The following is a 9,664-nucleotide window of genomic DNA, read 5'->3' on the forward strand; positions in this document are numbered from 1 at the left end:
TATCTTTTCATAGCAAGAATCGGATCAAACGTAGTTCAGGCATCTAAATTCTTTTGCTTGATTTTGAATTTTTGATTTATTTTTTCTCTTTTTTCTTGCAACTCTTTTTTTTTTTTTTCATTTTTCTTGATTTTTTTTCAACTTTTTCAAATTCTATTTTGATTCCGAAAGAGGGGTACGAAAGAAAATAACACAAAAGCTCAAAAGGGGTAACAAAGGATGACACAATATTTGGGTAGTAGAATTAAATGCCTTCGCCATATTAATCCTTAAAAACACAAGTACATAACATGTAATGTGAAAGTAGAACATGAAGATCATACGTATCTTTTCCAACATTGATCATGACTAAGCTCATGCACTTGCGTCATTTTTTATTTTTTTTTAAGCCTGTGAAACATACATGTCCACTTATATTGTACTTTTTTTCTCGATGAGTGACTCATACCATTTTGGAGCTAACTTCCTTTTGTTTTTCCTTATAGTGGATACTATACATCCTCCGATCGACCTCATTCAAAATTCTCGAATTGAATCATCTAATCGATAATCAAGTTATTTTCTGATTCACAAAATGATTGCCTCAATACATTCAAGTGAGGTTGTAACTATGTCCCCAAATACCAGAACACTTAATTATTTTCTTATATGTTTTGTCCCTTCAACTCTATCTTCTTAGTCAAATGTTTCAGGATTAGATTGGATTTAAAGATCAGTTTATGAATTCAACACACATACCACATCACTAGAATCACCGTAGAAAGAGCTCTTTAAAGAAAAGGAAAGACAACTAAAAAATATACAATAAAAAAAAGGACACTCATTTGTTGACATAAAGATTGAAGGATTTGAATAGAAATGATAATAAAATAAGATAAAATAGATCCCAAATTTCAACCCTAAAATAATTCGGGTAGTAGAATGAGAAACAAAACAAACTACCAAAAATTCTTCCTCGTGGGGAGCAAATTGACTTCTAAATTACCGAACTTAATATTTTAGCCATTGAATTTCACATCAATCTTAATGGAGTCTCCACAATCATTGCTACATCATCTTTCTTTCTTTTTTTTTTTTTTAACTCAATTATTTTGTATTTATCACCTCAAACTCTCTCCAAAATAAGTCGTCAGCATTTTCTCTTTTCCCCTACTCCTCTTAATTGATTTCATAATCTTTTTTAGATAAATCAAAGGATCACCATGAACCCCTTACATGTCCAACTTTGGTGTTTTGGACTCTAGATGCAAGTGAACATCATGAAACATGTACAAATTCTTGTTAAAAAAAATCTCTTTTTCTCTCTAAGTACTTGCATGTTTCTCACATTTTGCTTCAAACTTTCACCTTCCTTGTCATTTCCTCTTATTCCTCATTTCTAACAGTCTACACCACCTCATCTTAGACCATATATCATTTTCTGTGGGTTATCTTGCCTTTTCTTTGGAACTGGAGTTGTATGGATGAGAAACCAACGTAGCCACAAACCAACTACCTTAACACTATTTTAATTATGGTAAAAACTAATGTATCAAAGTTTAAAAAAATTTCAGTATTATTTTTTTTAAGATCACCGAATCTTTGAAGGACTGCCTACGTATCTCATTAAGATGAGAATCAGGTGTGGGTAGTTCATGAAAATTATGTCGTACAAAACTCAGCCTCAAGACCCCTAAAGGTTCAGGGCTATTAAGATTTATATATATTATTTATTTTGCAAAAACTTAGCCTCATGATCCCTAAAGATTCAGGGCTATTAAGATATATAAAAATTTGACTTAAGGATTATAAAAATAATTATGAAAATAGTCATATTTTTGAAACATTCTCAATAAATCTATGAATAATTTTTCAAAAGATAGGTTCGTATTCTGAGAAGGACTTTCTACGTATCTCGCTAAATAGTGAGAATCAAACCCTCGTAGTTCATAAAAACCTTAAAAGTATATTATTCTATGTTTAAAAATTTTCTTTGAAAAATAATTCAATAATTTTGAGGATAATATAATCTTTTGCGTTTTAAAGTTGCCTGAAAGCCGGTCAACAATAAAATAAGTCTTCCAAATAAATGTCAAAGAGCACGTAGGATGCACATGTTGGTCTTTATAAAGTAGGTCACCTGTCCTAGACAGGTCCGGCCTCTGTGCCGAGTCCCGCTAAGTCAAATGCATATGATGCAAATAAAGCGGCACCTAATAGGGATAACCAAATTTTGAGTTTTCAGTTTTTCTAAGTTTAAACCTAATAGAGATAGGTGTCTAGACTGTCTTACTCGAGTGGACACTGGAGCCGGGGAGGGACAACTTGGTCGGTAGCAGGGCAACACCACCTTCGCTGTCAATTCGAACCCCGCCTAACATGTGTGACTATATCCTTCACCAGGTGCCTTGACACTCCGGCTATCTCAAAAAGAAGGTGGGATGCATATGCTGCATTCCCTTTATCCTATATCAGAGACTCAGAGGGGGTACGCGAGAAAAGACAATATATAATACAGTTCAAATAATATTAAAGCGGTAAATAAGCGACAAGTAGCACATAAGGTCAATAAACACAGTATCAACAATAATTAAAGCAAGTATAAGTCAATATAAAAAGCTTGAATTCTTATTATTCCCCAGCAGAGTTTCCAGAGATGTCACACCCCTTTTTCGCCCGAAGGGATCGACTCGAAGGATTTTTTCAATTAAAGTGACGATTTTGAATAGGGATTATTTTATTTACAGAATCGCCACTTGGAATTGAGTTTTGGTATTCCAGGTCACCTTTTTGAATCCCTAATCAAAAGGAAATGACTCTTTGTTGGTCTGCGAAAACAGAAGACCGGGTAAGGAATTCTGTTGATCGAGGGAAAGGTGTGAGGCACCCCTCGAGTCCCATGGTTCTAGCACGGTCGCTTTTATTGACTTATCTTGACTTAAACTATTTTGAATAAAATGTGTTAAGGCCTAAAATCGCTCATTTTTATTATACTAAAATAATTTTCTACGTTTCTTATGTTAAACAAATTGAAGAAAAGTATTTGCCAAAGTGCATTATTGCATCCTTGAATTTTAAATGTCTCAAAGAGATGCGTACGCCGCATTCTTAATCGAGATCAAATATTTTAAAACGCCTAAAACTTATATAATGTTAAAAAGCACTTGTTTGTCTCTTATAAATTCGAGACAATTTTTTCTTATTCATACCTACTCTCTTCGCTTTTTTTTTTTAAAATTTACAATTTGCCTCTCTTACAATTTTTTTTTCTCTTTTCTTTTATAAATTATGATCATTTATATTTCTAATGTTTTTAAACGAAGAGAATTTATCTTACTTCTGCGAACAAATTATTAATACATAAACTTAATAAAATTACTTAAAAGCCTAATTAACATAATCCGTAACAAAATTAATAATAAAATCAAATTTAACAAAAAACTATCATCACAAAGTTAGCAAACAAAAAATAATAATAATAATAATTAAATGATCACATATTACAGTTAACCAACTTATTATGACTAAATTAACATGAATATATATATATATATATATATATTATATATATATATATAATCATGCAATTTTCTTTTCTTAAAATAAAACTGTTGTCCCCTTTTTTTTTAAAAATAAAATATATATATATATATATATATATATATATATATGTATGTATGTATGTATGTATGTATGTATATATGTATGTATGTATGTATATGTATAAAAAAAATTGCTTCACTTTGTTTTCTCTAATTTTCCATTTCTTGCTTTCTTTTCCTATGTTTATTTATAAGAATAACTTTAATCATGCTTCAATCAACTCAAAACTTATAAAATAGTACAAAATGGATAAGAACCTAAAAGATGAACTGATTAAAGAGAATACGAACAATTTTCGAAAAAGTCGAACAGAACCTCAACTCATCGCGATTTTATTTTTGTTTTCTTGCATGCATCTGTTTCTAATTTTCTTGCATGCATCCATTTCTAATTTTTTCTTTTTTCTTTTTTTGGTTTTGGTTTTGGTTTTTCTCCTTACTTTTCTCACTCTTTTTTTTTTGCTTATTTTGTTTTTTTTTTTTTTTTTTTTTTTTGGTTTATCTCAAGTTTTGTGGTTTTTTTTTACGTCAGTCTTTTTTCTATGTTGGGGGGTTGGGAATCCTTTTAAGTAGAGGAATTTTTTTTATTTTTTTTTTTTGGGGGGGGGGGGGGTGGGGGAGTAGTTATTTATTAGGATAGTTATTTTCAGAAAGAAATATTTCAGATCTTATTTCAATTGGGGTAAACATTTTTTTTTTATATTTAAAATAATTTATAAAGAGACACGAGTAAAAGAAAGGTGAATGAACTATTAATTCCTTAAATTGGTGACTTGCAGTTGAAAACAATGGCTTTGGGAATAATATAATAAAATTAGTAATAACAGGGTTAGTTTTTGTATTTATATTATTTTATTAATATTATTATTTTTATTAAATTGTTATTAATGGATCTTAATAATTATTCGCTAAATAAATTGACTATTTTGATTAAATGTTGCTTAAAATTTTTGTTAAAGTTAAATAGTATTTCGAATAAAATAAAAACTGTTACGAGTTTAGAAATAATGAACAAATATTTTTAACACTAGGTAAATTTTAAGCACGTTTAAAATATTCGTCTCAACTAAAGAATGTGGAGTACGCATCTTTCTGAGACATTTAAAATTCAAAGATGCAATAATGCAGCTTGACAAATATTTTTCTAAAATTAATTTTCATTGATTTATTTAATACAAGAGTTTTAAACAAATTTTAGATAATAAAAATGAGCGAACTTAGGCCCAAACATAATCTATCAAAATAATTTAAGTCAGGATAAGTTAATGAAAGTGACCGTGCTAGAATTACGGAACTCGAGGGGTGCCTCACACCTTTCCCTCAGTCAACAGAATTTCTTATCCGATCTTCTATTTTCGCAAACCAACAAAGAGTCATTTCCTTTTGACTAGGGATTCAAAAAGGTGACTTCGAACACCATAACTCAATTTCAAATGACGACTTTATAAATAAATTAATCTCTATTTAAAATCATCACTTTAATTGAAAAAATCCTTCGATTCAACACCTCGAACGATAAAAGGGTGTGACAGTGATTTGTGCAATTCAAAGTCAATGGAACTTGTGGAAGCATGCTTCAAACAGTTTCACCCTCGAGATGCCCCTGGTCTGAGCAAAAACATTAAGGAAAACACTAATTTATGTTCCCCTACCCACTCAAAAATAGAAAAAAGCAAAAAGGGATTTGCAGTACTCTGTCAGTTTCATTTTATTTTATGTGGTATGGTTTGATGAGATACGGAGTTTAAGAAATAAGAAAAAATTTAGTGATGTTTAACTAATTATTTTTTTTTTTAAAATGTGCTACTATTCTTTTTTAATTAAGTAGAATTAATAAGGATAAAAGTAGAATTGCGTTTTTAAATAGTTACCAAATAAAAAAAAATAACGTTCTTTTTTAAATGAATTAAAAAGAAAACGACGACACATAAAATGAGACAAAAAAAATAGTAAAAAAATTGGATTGTAGGATTTAAAACGCTGTATTTTATTGCAACCAGCATTGCAGAAATTGACCATACATAAAAGCCAACGGATAAAAGTTAGGAAAATGATGTACTATTAGATAGTGTAGTGGTCCCATTGCTCATCTTGAGATTTTAATTTTGTTTATATTTGGGGTGACAAAATCAGACGATGAAAAATATATTCTTATAATTTGTTCAAATTTAAATTGATTATTGACCCACCTACTTACTAGTTCAATTCATAAATTTAGGTTGGTATACTATCCTAATTGATCGGTAAGCAATTTTAGCAAAATTGTTTTTAGAAAACTTTTTTTATTGGGTATATAATATCTAGTCATATTTTATATCTTGAGCCGGTGGTCTATTGAAAACAACCTCTCTATTTTCTCGGAGATAACGATATGTACTGCGTATATTTTACCCCCAAACCCCACTCTGTGGGAATGCACTGGGTCTGTTATTGTTGTAATATCTAGTCATAATAAGAAAAAGAAAATAGTTTTATTAAGTATAAAAAGATAATTAAAGGAAAAAAAAATAAAAATTAAAACTTAGTAAGAATTGAATTGGCCGGATTATGATTCATCTTTGATGTATTTCAACTGAAGTAACTTTAGATGGTCAATTAGTGGGGGAGCCATTTTTATTATATTGTTTTTATACTATTTTACATGGTTAAAAATACTTTTTTATATATATACAGTAGATGTTGAATCCCTTCAACTAGTTTGTATATATACATACTTTTGAACCTCCTCAATAAATATCTTGACTCTGTCAGTGCGGTCAAGGACCCATAAAAATTGTTTTATGAAATAATGATTAATGAAACTGATTTAAGTAGGTGATTAAATGAAGAGAAAAAGATCCAAATCAATCAGGGTTGACGTGTATTTTCACCAAACGATTATGGAGTTAACTATTACAAACGGTCGATTAAATTATTATTATTTTATTACTTTTCTTAAAATTGATAAGTTATGGCTTTCTGGGTTTTAGGAGAGAAACTGCAATTCTTTGACCATCTTAATAACTTAATTAGTTTTAAAGATAAATATAGTAGATATTTAATAACTAGAAAGCTAGCTACTGCAAAGGAAAAAGCTAGCTAGTTAAACAAGAGGACGAACAATTACCAGCTAAAGTGTGTTGCTAATTATTAGTATAATATAATTGCACATGATTGTTTTAGCAGTAGGCAGTAACAATTGTCATTTATTTGCCCCACACTTCGTAATGATAAATGGGCCTTCATTGATACTCCTCAGTTTCGTTTTAGTTGATCCTCATTCTAAAAAAAAAAAAAAAAAAATAAATAAATTATTTCAATTTATTTATTCAACTTATAAAATCAAGATTATTTTACACAAATTCTTCCCATTCTATCCTTGATAGTATTAACTATAACCACACTTTTTAATTTTTTTGAAAATAACACTTTTATATTTTTAATACAAACTTTATGAAGCTTTACTTTTTTTCTCTTTCTTTTCAAGAGTACTACTAGTATTCCTATAAAAAGATACCATGGACGACACCACTTCTTTTCAAGAGTACTCCATTACACCAATTTTCCATGCTTAATTAATTATTGAATCTTACAGTGTTAAGAAGTGTAAAAAGGTAAAATATACTCCTAATTATTGGATTTTTTAATGGGTGTGTCAAGATTGAAAGGGTCATCTAATTCAAAACGGAGGGAGTATATTTTTGGGAATTTAATACAGTATAATTATTCTATCAAAATAATAGTTAGCAAATACTAACATTTTTAAAAAATAAGCTAGCAATTGTAATTATTTTTAATCGAGCGGCTAACTATATTAAAACCCCTTAAACGGCCTATAATCTAACCACTCATATAACATTTGAGTCCACATACAGCCTCTGGTTAAGTAGTTGATAGATAAATGGCTGGGCATTTATGTGTCCGAAAAGAGATTTACCTAAGTCTCAAAATATACTTTTTAGAAAATATTGCACGCCGTACCTATTTTTTTTTCTTTTAAATATTTATAATATGATTGATATGATAATGAAGTTATGTTGTTGTAAAATTAGTATTTGTCATATATAGAGAGAGATATTTTGGCATAATTTGCACTCATTCAATTAGCTTTTGATTAATAGTCCATCAAAAAAAATTCCAGCACAACAGAAGCTGTGTTGTTCCACTATGATAGTCTTGATTTCCTTGGAAATGTATTGGGCTGATAAATGGGTTTCAAGATTAACATAAAAGTTTTAAGGGAAAAATATATATGTTAGCATACCTAAGTACTAAATTATAAAAAATAGCAATACTTTTTCTTAATTACCTTGTGTAGCATTATTTTAAGTGGAGGACCACAATTACCGCATCTTAAAAGCAGGTTCCATTATTTACGCTTAAAACGTTCTCTTTCCTTTAATTGCTTTATACTTTACCATTTTTTATGCTTCTTATCAGATTTTCTCTTTCAAAATTTTTCCTTCTTAACGTCTTTTCCACGATTATTGTTCCACAATTTCAGGTAAATAATTAATTCAGTTATTGCATGTTATCAATTTCTCAATATATATTTTTTTTAATTTTGTAGTGTAAATAATTTCTCCATTTCATCTTTAAGGTTTTGATTTTTGTAGTTGTTAACGGAGAATCAAGGTCATCGAATTTGCTGAATTTTGTTTTGTTTGTTTTTCAGTTAAATTTGATGTTTTATGAGTTGATATAGTTGAAAAAATTAAATTTTGGCTGAGAATTGGAACTGGGTTTTGTTTTGTTGCGATAAATGGAGGATAATCGAAGTTGAATGAATATTGTAGATGATTTTGGGTTGATTTGTTGTTGTTGTTGGTTGAATTTTTTCGAAGATAGCAGATATTTTGAAGAAAAAAGTGGTTGAAAAAAGTTTCTTCTCCAAAAGGCGAACAAATTAAAAAAATATATATATGAGAAAAAAAAAGTAAAAGAAATTGAAAAGTCAAACAATGTTGATGACGATGTTGAGAACTCTTTGTGTTAATGAATCTGAAGAAGACATGGAGGAAGAGGTATTTTTCGTTGTATATGTATTTTTATTTACTGTTATATATTTAGCGATTTCTGTAAAACTTTATCAATTGGTGTAATATGTATTTTTTCAGTGAGTTAATATGTATTTTATGTTTCTCCTGATATGTATTTAGGAATTGCAGTGAGGTGATTTGTTCTGTTAAAAATACATATGCATATTATATGTATTTTTTGATGTATTGGTTGTATTTTGTTGATTTATACAGTTTAAGTTGTAGTTTTAATGTGTTTTTTTTTTTTACAGTTTTACAAGATTTTTTTTTGGTTAAATTTGAAAAACATCATTGGGTTCTCGCAATTTTATCATTCTCCGAGAGGTGCATGTTTTTATATAATTCATATGAATTCTCTGGTCACTATGCAGTTGTTCTGGCTGAGATAAAAAAATTAGCTGAGATTATCCCATTGTGTCCCAAACTTGTAATTTCTACGAAAAGAAAGGTATTGATCTTCATAACCATCCAATATACAAAGATAAAAACTTATCAGATCTTTTTGATGTGTTATTTGCAGATGAATTGGTTCAACAATCAAGTGAAAGCTTGTAAGTACTTTAATATACATTTACCAATATTGTTTGTAGAAATTAAATTTTATTATTCAATTTTCTTTTTGTAGGGACTGTGGTCTGTATATGGTAACATACGCAGAGTGTCTTTCTTATGATAAAAGAGTTCCTTTGATTGAGTTCAACCCCAACACACTTCGTACATGTTATGCTGCACTATTGTGGGACTATATATGGCATGAGAAAATAAGAAGCAAATGCTCATAGCGATGTCGAAGCACCCTTGAGGCCTGGCAGGCAAAGCCAAATAACTAGTGTCACTGAAGTTTTAGAAATATGATGATTGTTGAATTTATTACATTGGATAGTCGACAATCTGATGTATGGATGTTTTTTTTTTGTACAAACTTATTTCATGTTTTGAAGTGTTTAAATGTTACTTATTTTGAAGTGAATGAAAGTAATTCATTTCTGTTGTATAAGTTGAATATGTTTTCAACAATTTTGTACTATGTGTTTTACTCCAGTGTTCAATAATATTGATTGCAGT

Source organism: Capsicum annuum, chromosome 1 (genome assembly GCF_002878395.1).
Source record: "Capsicum annuum cultivar UCD-10X-F1 chromosome 1, UCD10Xv1.1, whole genome shotgun sequence".
NCBI classification, from domain to species: Eukaryota; Viridiplantae; Streptophyta; class Magnoliopsida; order Solanales; family Solanaceae; genus Capsicum; species Capsicum annuum.